Source organism: Bidens hawaiensis, unplaced genomic scaffold (assembly GCF_021521415.1).
Source record: "Bidens hawaiensis isolate Kalapana, Puna unplaced genomic scaffold, B.hawaiensis_p1.1 tig00033814_1, whole genome shotgun sequence".
Classification (NCBI taxonomy): domain Eukaryota; kingdom Viridiplantae; phylum Streptophyta; class Magnoliopsida; order Asterales; family Asteraceae; genus Bidens; species Bidens hawaiensis.
The window spans coordinates 1-10,140 of NW_027495806.1; the positions used below are offsets into that span (position 1 = coordinate 1).

Genomic DNA, 10,140 nt, shown 5'->3' on the forward strand with positions numbered 1-10,140 from the left:
CAACATCAATGCCATCTATGGAACCCGGGTGTGGTTCGTCAAGTAAAATATCCCAAGCCGATATCTAGACATTTCGTATATATGAATCCATATTAACTAATCTACATCACCATAAAGGAAATAAAATCTAGCATACAAGTAAAATTTGTATATTGTTAGGGTACCAGGCCGGGGCGTAACTTGCCCTATCCGATCAACCCAGATTTGACAGCCAATAAAAAAGGAAAAATTTTTAGAAATGGGGAAAAATGAAAGAGATGAAATGGTTTATAGGAGAGAGATTTTTTTTTTGTGTTTTAGGTGTTCCGCCATTTGAAATGGCCGAACCCACACTGGTTGCAGAGCGTGTCAGGATTTGTCTGGTGAGCTAGAGGTTTTTCTGGTGTTCCGCCATTTCAAATGGCGGAAGTCACTTATTTTCCACGTGTTCCGTCATTTGAAATGGCGGAACACCAATTTTACCCATTTATGCACTTCCGCCATTTCAAATGGCGGAAGTGAATAGTAATATTATGACACGCGTCTGACGTGGCGTTTGACCACACTATTCACTTATGTCATTTCAAATGATGGAAGTGAATAATACTGACAATTATGACAATTTACAAGACTTTCTCTTCTTTTTGACCAATATTAATCACTCATGCCATTTCAAATGGCGGAAGTGAACATTACTTTATATTATTATTTTCTTCTACAGTATTTTTTTCTTCAATTTTTTTTTTGAAAAATATATTTATAAATTTTAATACTAATTTAAAATATATTAAAGTTTAAAATATATTTTTCAAATAATTTTTTTTAAATAACTATAAAAGAAAATAATAATATAAAGTACTGTTCACTTATGCCATTTGAAATGACATAAGTGAACAGTGTGGTCAAACACCTTGTCAGATATGTGTCAGAATATTACTATTCACTTCCGCCATTTAAAATGGAGAAAGTGCAATAAATGTGATGGGCAGACTATAAAGGGGTAAAAGTGGTGTTCCGCCATTTCAAATGGCGGAAGTCACTTATTTTCCACATTTAAAATGGCGGAACACCAGAAAAACCTCGAGATCACCAGACAATTTCTGGCACGCTCTACAACTAGTGTGGGTTCCGCCATTTCAAATGGCGGAACACCTAAAATCACAAAAAAAATTCTCTCTCCTATAAATCATTTCTTCCCTTTCATTTTTCCTATATTTAAAAATTTTTCAATAAAAAAAGCAACCTCATTAGTATTTATTGAACCCGATTCGTTGTCAACACATGCCACTAATGTACTTTAATCACTTTTCTTCAACAAACCAACCAATTATTGTTTTCTTCAACAAACACAATCGGCTTCATGTGCCTGATTTTGCCAACCAATTATAGCCAAATCAAGACCCATGTGTTGCTTATTTCATGTGATCTATGTATATATAACATCTAGAGGGATAAAAAATTGAAAACCCTACGTACGCACTTTAATGTCCTGAATTTTTCATACATAAATTATATGCCAAATCGATCAAACTCTTTTCAATTATATGGTTTTATTTTTTCTATAGCAATTAACATATCAACTTTTATATAGTATATGTCACGTACAATGACTTTTCTATATTTTTGTCTAAAGTATATATTATTAATCCAAAATTCTAAATTCAAATGATCACATAGCATGATTAAGAAACGTTAGGTATTAACACATAAACAGATTTACTTAACTTATAATGATGTGGTTTCACCATTGATACAATTTTCTTTTTTGTCTTATAAGTTTACGTAACACCGAAAATCCTGACTGTTTTTACCAAACCAAGTGGCAAAACATTAATTGGGTGTACTCCTTCATAACTCACCACCGGCCACTTGCCACGTGTACTCCCTCTAGCTTCCTTTCACACCTTAACCTATCCTTATATATCACTTGCGTCTATCTTCTTCCTCACCAATTTCCCTACAAACTCCCTCTCGATATCTACAAAGTCTTTGGTTCTTGTTCTTGCTATATTTGCAACCAATGGAGATGGATAGCATTCTTGGTTTTCTTGATAACAAAACCATTTTAATCACCGGTGCCACTGGTTTTCTTGCTAAAAGTATTTCTTCTCTTTCGCTCTCTAAATAACTATATATGTATGTATAACGTTTTTCACAAACGTCATGTTGTTTGTGTAGTATTTGTGGAGAAGATACTAAGAGTTCAACCCAATGTGAATAAGTTATATCTTCTTGTGAGGGCTACTGATGCCAAATCCGCTTTGCAACGTTTTAATAAGGAGGTATATATTTATATCCATATATATCGATTGGTGTTAAGTATATATTTGTTATTTTAATACGTAAGGAGGTAAGTTGTGTTTTCATTTTTTTAGCGCGAACCAGACTTCGTTGTGTTGAGATTTGTGTCACGATTTTTTCTTATGGCTAAGAATATTGTTGCACATTCAATACAAGTACAAGGTGTACCACATTGGGACAGTTGCCCTCCTTAATTTTTCCTTTTTAGTGTAACATACCCAAAAGTCTTGATCGTCTTCCATAAAATTTTTGTTTACTAGCCCCATGAAAATAAATTCTCAGTCTGCCACTGAATACAAGATGATCGAATGGCTTCATTGTAATGTCTCACTTACGTCGGGATCATGAAATCATTTCTATATTTCAATCTACTTTTAAGTCGTACGCATGCATGCACACACCTACCTCGATCTTAAAGAGTTTTAGGGCATGGTTTAGTCGTAGTCAAACAACTTGAGAGAAGTGTCGTCCCACTCCGAGCATCTCAGGGGTGGTTTTCGTCACCGTGGGGCTTAGCCACCTGCCAAGCCGCATCTCACCGGCCTACTTTTTCATAGCAACAGTTCTAAGAATTGGCACTTCAACTTATGTATAGATAGATATATTAATGAAAATAGAAACAAAACTTAAAAGTATTTTTTTACCTTGGTTGGTAAGGTGGTGAGGATGTAAAATAGGAGGTGAAAGGTTCACTATTTCTTTTAGAATGCAAAATTTAGATGTTCAAAAAAATAATAATAAATTTCACTAAAATCCTAAGAGAAACAACTAAATGATAATGTTTCAAATTGTTTATAGGCCGTGGCAAAGGATTTATTCAATATCTTGAAAGAGAAGTATGGTACAAACCTGCAGTCTTTCTTGTCGGAAAAGGTAACTCCGGTCGCGGAGACATCACCTATGAAAATTTGGGAATAAAAGACCCTGGCTTGATTAAAGAGATGTGGGCAGATATTGATGTTGTTGTCAATGTAGCTGCCACCACCAACTTTGATGAAAGGTACAACTACTATATATTTTCAAGTTAAATATAAATTACTGATTAATTAATAGTTAACTTACAATAAATACTTATTTTGAGAACTTTATTTGTGTTGTGTGCTAACCAAATTTTATTATTTTAAGAACCATTTATATAGATTTGAGAAGAGTTAACTAGAATGATTTTGATTCTTTTCATTTGATTTATTGTAGATACGACGTTGCATTAGCTTTGAATACGTTTGGAGCCAAAAATGTTTTAAATTTTGCTGCCAAATGTAAAATAAAGTTGCTTCTTCACGTATCCACTGGTTAGTATGCATATATAGACTCGTTATTTTGAGTTATTTAAAATATGGTTCTATCGTATACATGCATTAACTATATGAATTTTACACACATATAACCATGATGATCGAATTTAAAATTGTGTTTGTTCAGCTTATGTACCGGTGAGAAACCTGGGCTAATACTAGAAACTCCATATCATTTGGGAGAGGCGCTTAATGGTGTGCACGGGCTTGATATTAATACAGAGAAGAGGATCATTGAAGAAAGATTAAAAGAACTTAGTTATGATGAAACCGCTACTGATAAATCGATTACATTGGCCATGAAAGATCTTGGTATTGAAAGGTAAATAGAGTTTTGCTTTTTTTTTTTTCCCATCTATCCCCTCAAAAAACATAGCAAGAAATTCTTTTCAGGTTTGACTCACCACTTACACTTTAAACTTATAAGCTGATAAACTTTATTTTTCTCTCTAAATCACCCTATACATATGGATCGATATTTTCCACCATGTTAGTGGTAACTTAGACCGATTATCTTGAAATCTATGAGTAACTTTTTTAATATCAAACTAAGTATATATTTTTTGTGTCTATAGGTATCCTATAACTAATTAATAGTCTTTATTAAAGGTATCAGTTTTTTTAATTACAACTTGATTTCATCCCTTTGTATAGAGCAAATAAATTTGGTTGGCAAATACATATGTTTTTACAAAGGCATTAGGAGAAATGATGCTCGGACACTTGAAAGGAAACATGCCGTTAGTCATTCTTCGACCAACGATCATCACCAGCACCTACAAAGAACCCTTCCCCGGTTGGATCGAAGGCATAAGGTAAATAATTCCTCATTCTATTTCCTTTTAAATAAAAAGGTTAATTTATTTGATTAAAGTAATATTTTCATATGTATTCGAAAAATACAGAACAATTGATAGCTTAGCACTTGGTTATGGCAAGGGCCAATTATCATGCTTCCTCGGGGATCCTGAATCCGTAATTGACACGTGGGTTCAATTTATACATCATCTTAGCTACTTAACTTATTTTCGTGATTGAAATTACTAACTATGAATGTGTAAAAAATAATTTGACAGATACCAGCGGACATGGTGGCGAATGCTATGATCGCGACAATGGCAGCGCATGCAAATCAAGCATCATGTGAAATAATATATCATGTTGGATCGTCTGTGTCTAATCCACTAAAATACAAATCAATTCAACAAAGTGGGTATAATTATTTTTCAAAGCATCCCATGATCAACAAAGAAGGCAAAGCAGTTATAGTTAGCAATGTTAAGGTGTTGAACTCCATGGCTAGCTTTCAAAGATACTTTTCTCTTCGTTATCTGATTCCATTACAGGTTAATCCACATGCTCATACATTGACTTTAGGACCATCAGTAATTTTACAACTAAGTGCTGTTGTTCATCATGTATTGATGAATTTTTATATATAAATGTATGGACTGCATGTTTTCAGGGTTTGCAAGCTGTGAATGCAACATTATGTCATGCTCTCAATGGAACTTATACAAATCTTAAAAGAAAGACCAATTTTGTGTTGCGGCTGGTGGAGTTATACAAACCTTATTTGTTCTCAAAAAGCTTGTAAGTTAATTCTTAATCATACAATCACTTTTATTTTTTACAATAATTAATGAATAATGTTTACTTAATTAATTTCCCTGATAAGTTTTGAGCATTTCTTTCTTTCTTTTGTTAGGTACGATGATATGAATACGGAAAAACTTCGTCAACTAGTAAGAGAAAACGAAATTGAAGCCGATATGTTCTATTTTGATCCTAAGACAATTAAATGGGACGTTTATTTCGAGCATACACACTTTCCTGGTGTTGTTAAACATGTATTTAAATGATTGCAGACCTCACGAAAACAAGGGATGTCGTATTTGTCACCATATTTTTTATTTTGAATGAATGTCATAAATTATGCTTTTCTTTATTGTTGTAACCGCGGGTGAACTGTAACATTAAGATATCGTGAAGAACATGCTATTGTATGCAATTTCTACCGTGTATAACAAATAGTGTATTATATGTTATCCTTTTAATTAACGTGAACAAATGTTAACTAGAAAATGTCAGTTAATTATTAAATCTATTAACATGATCAACTAAAAACTAATGAATACAATTCAGATGGTTTGAAGACCAAGATAAAATAGTATACACAAGCGGAGTATTATATAAAAGCTACACATCATTTACAAGCGATTTGTTATAAAGAAAATGATTTTGAAACAACTCAGATGGTTTGAAGACCAAGATAAAATAGTGTTTTCTGCACTTATTAATTTTAGTACATAATTATTGTGTTATCGTGTGACAGTGAAAAACTTTAGCAAGTTTAAAGTAGAAAAACATTTATCTATCACCAATCAAACATTTCAAGGTTTAGGTGGTCCAAAATGTTAAATGTATAAAAGAGAAGGACTGAGATCGTAAATGCAACATAAAAAATTCATAAATTTGATTTAATAAAAATACCAAGAAAAAAAATATAAAAATCTTTAACTTTTCAAATAGTAGTATAAACACATGCATGTATTTATACTAGTTGTTAAATTTTATGTAAATTATATAAAAATTATTGAAGCGTAAGTTTTAAGTTATTTTGTAAACATTATAAAGTTGTGTGCATGAAGTGTAAGTAATCAAAACTTTGATTTAGTTGAAAATAAAGTGAATAAAACCAGGAGGGCTATTTGGTCATTAATTGAAAGATGTACAAAAGTGGTAAGTCTATGAAAGTAGTAGAAACGATAAGAGAATGTCTAATGGAATTAGAAGGACTTATGTTTCCTGTTACGTTGAATGTTTTAACGTTAGGAGGATCTTGGGTATCGATTGGTTAGCCGAGTTTGAGGCTCAAATAGTATGTTGAAAGAAGATGATTCATCTTAAGACACGTGATGGTAATTCGGTAACCATTTATGGTGGTATGTGATCATCTCCATGATCAAGGCAAGAAAGTAAATGAGGGTGCGGTGCTATCTGGCATATGTTTTCCACACGAAAGTAGAGATGCAAGGGATACATGCTATTCTCGTGGCAATAGACTTATCAAAGGTATTTCTTAAGGATCTTACTGGAGTCCGTCAAATCAGGAGATTAAATTTTATATTGATACTTTATTTGGAGCTCAGCCATCATGAAAGCATCATATCGCCTAATTCTATTAGAAATGAAAGAGTTAATAACCTAACTACAGGACCTCCTAGATAAGGGTTTCATTGGTCTGAGCAGTTCTCCATGTGGTCGTCTAGTGTTGTTTGTTAAGAAAAGGATGACAATATGTTAATGTGCATTGCCTAGATAGTTGAACAAAGAACAAGCATCGTTTTCATGGATCAATGATCTGATTGACCAGTTGCATGAAGTAAGATGGTTTTTCATAATAGACTTAATGTCCAGTTACCGATAGTTAAAGGTTAGAGAAGCATATATGTATCGAAGATGACGTTTCGCACGCTATACGGACATTACATGTCTCTTGTGATACCATTTGGACTTGTTAATGCCTCTACAACGTTTATAGATTTGATAAATTGGGAAACTAGACCGGTGCTAAATATATCGATCATTGTGTTCATCGACGACATACCGATTTACTCAAGGATAGAAAAATCATGTGTTTCAGCTTAGGGAAGTGTTGGAAACGTTATCAAAGGATATCTTGTATGCTAAGTTCTCCAAGTATGCCTTTTGTCTACTTGAAGTTATGTTTATTGGACGGGTTAACAACCAAAACAAAAACATGGTGGCTCCCACCGAAGCTGAAGTAGTGAGGGATTGAAAAGCTCCAAGGATGCCAATAGAGATATATAGTTTCTTAGGACCGGTGGGTTATTATCAAAGGTTCATTTAGGACTTATCGAATATAGCTTTTCCTTTGACTAATTTACTTTGGAAAGAAGTAAATTAAGTTCGATGGGGGGGGGGGGGGACTGTGCATATATATATATATGTGTGTGTGTGCGCGCGCGCGCGTTCAAAAAGTTAAGAATAGGCTTACCCAAACACCTGTATTGGTCATCCTGATACCGAAAAGACTTGGTGATTTGTTCGGATGCCTCATACCAAGGATTGGGTTGTGTACTCATTGTAACAGGGAAATGTGAGCCTATGTTTCATGATAGTTAAAGTTTATAAAGTGAATTCTCTAACTCATGGTTTCGAACAGGCAGTAATTGTGTTCACATTAAATATTTAGAGACATTATCTCTGCGTAACTAAGTGCACAATAAACACATATCACAAATTAGTTTGAAGTATTTTCTTGAATAAAAGAACCTAAATATGAGAAAAAGACATTGTTGGTATTGATAAGGAATATGATTGTGAAATCATATATCATCCGTGAAAGGCTAATGTGTTTGCCGACCAATTAAGCCAAAAGGAAAAACAGACTCTTGCAAAGGTAAAATCTTATTATAAGTTGCTGTTAACATCGATTTTATGGAACAAATTAGAAGAGCTCAATTACAGGCCCTGACAGAATAGAACGTGAAACAAGAAAGGCTACTAGGCCAACAGATACACCTACTAAAGAACACCTTTGGTGTTAAGACATAGAATGAATATGGATACCCGCTTTGTGGAAATTTACAGTCAAACTTTTAGAAGAAGCAAACTAGACCAATTATTTTGTTCATACAAAGACAATTCAAGATATGAAAATTAAAATAACTACTAGTGGCCATGTATTAAATGTGACTCAATATGTGAGCAAGTGCCCACCTTGCTTGCAAGTCAAGGCAAGGTGTGTGTATTTCAACGTTTTTACTTCGGTTTTCTATTTGATCTAAAGGATCCACTTTAATGGTATTATGATTAGAATTTTACAGACTTGACGTAACACGTGTATTCTCAAAACTAGTTTTAATTATAGTTTTTAAATAGCTATATATATATATATATAGTTAGTTAGTTTTATTGTAACTGGATATTAATTAATTGTTATTGCATCAGTATATGTTAAAGAAAATATATACAAATTCTAGACTCGTTTAGGCTCGCCTACTCGTGCTCTATAAATAAAGCTCGATTTCGGGCTCTATTATTGAACAAAGAATACTTTCAGGATCGAGCGCAAGCTCACACGATCATTTAAGCTCAACTTGATTCGAACTTTTAGTGAGCTGATCTCGAGTAACTCACAAATGGCTTGACTCGCTCACACCCCTATTTATGAATCCCTCTTTCCCTTCCAATACAATAGATATACGAAATATCAAAATATAATAGTAGTGCTCGCTAGTTTTGAAATATTAGTAGTCGGATTTTAGTGTAGTTATAATATATAGTCTTTCTTCGAAGTGCATGCATTTGTTAAATGCAATACACCGTGTGTACGAATGTTTGGGAAGGGGGTTGCAAATGAGTTATAGTATGTGGAACAAAATGTTGCTGACGATCGAGATGTTATATTAAATGAGCATGCATGTGGTGAGGAAGCTAAGGGCCATTTGCAAGTTGCCAAACGTTGGATCTTAACTTCTTAAGGATTTAATTCGTGTGCATATCTGTCATGTCATGCATGACCATAACTTCTTCTTTATTATCATAACAAAAGGTGGTTGATTCTGAATTGTAACAAACACAGAGCCGTCTCGTGGATAAGTTAAATGAGGCAATGACTTTAGGCCTCCAGATTTATAGGGTCTCCGTCTTAAGTAAGATTTATATATTATGAGATTTTGAAAGTAGAGTTTTTTTAGAAATAGTAACTCAATAATGAGCCACAAGTTAAGGATGATTGTTTCATATCCATATTCACGGCATATCATCCATATTCTATAATTCTTGTATACTCTCTAGCACTATACACGTAAAGAAAAGAAAATAAAAAGGCCTTGACGTTTTAATTAGTTTTAGGCCTCCGAGAACGTTGAGACGGGCCTGCAACAACATGGAACCGAAGTGCATGTATTTGTTGAATACAATACGTCAGAATATTACTATTCACTTCCGCAATTTAAAATGGAGAAAGTGCAATAAATGTATGGGCAGACTATAAAGGGGTAAAAGTGGTGTTCCGCCATTTCAAATGGCGGAAGTCACTTATTTTCCACATTTAAAATGGCGGAACACCAGAAAAACCTCCAGATCACCAGACAATTTCTGGCACGCTCTACAACTAGTGTGGGTTCCGCCATTTCAAATGGCGGAACACCTAAAATCACGAAAAAAAATTCTCCCTCCTATAAATCATTTCTTCCCTTTCATTTTTCCTATATTTAAAAATTTTTCAATAAAAAAAGCAACCTCATTAGTATTTATTGAACCCGATTCGTTGTCAACACATGCCACTAATGTACTTTAATCACTTTTCTTCAACAAACCAACCAATTATTGTTTTCTTCAACAAACACAATCGGCTTCATGTGCCTGATTTTGCCAACCAATTATAGCCAAATCAAGACCCATGTGTTGCTTATTTCATGTGATCTATGTATATATAACATCTAGAGGGATAAAAAATTGAAAACCCTACGTACGCACTTTAATGTCCTGAATTTTTCATACATAAATTATATGCCAAATCGATCAAACTCTT

The 10,140-nt window shown here is 33.6% G+C and overlaps 1 pseudogene across 1 annotated transcript; it reads left to right on the forward strand.

Moving 5' to 3' along the window:
- Positions 1-1,949: 1,949 nt before the first annotated feature.
- Positions 1,950-5,437, forward strand: LOC143585305 (fatty acyl-CoA reductase 3-like; annotated as a pseudogene). The gene is made up of 10 exons (XR_013144532.1): positions 1,950-2,078; positions 2,158-2,261; positions 3,079-3,280; positions 3,475-3,576; positions 3,703-3,897; positions 4,230-4,390; positions 4,481-4,565; positions 4,652-4,921; positions 5,041-5,168; positions 5,284-5,437. The product of XR_013144532.1 is annotated as a fatty acyl-CoA reductase 3-like (transcript).
- Positions 5,438-10,140: the final 4,703 nt, after the last annotated feature.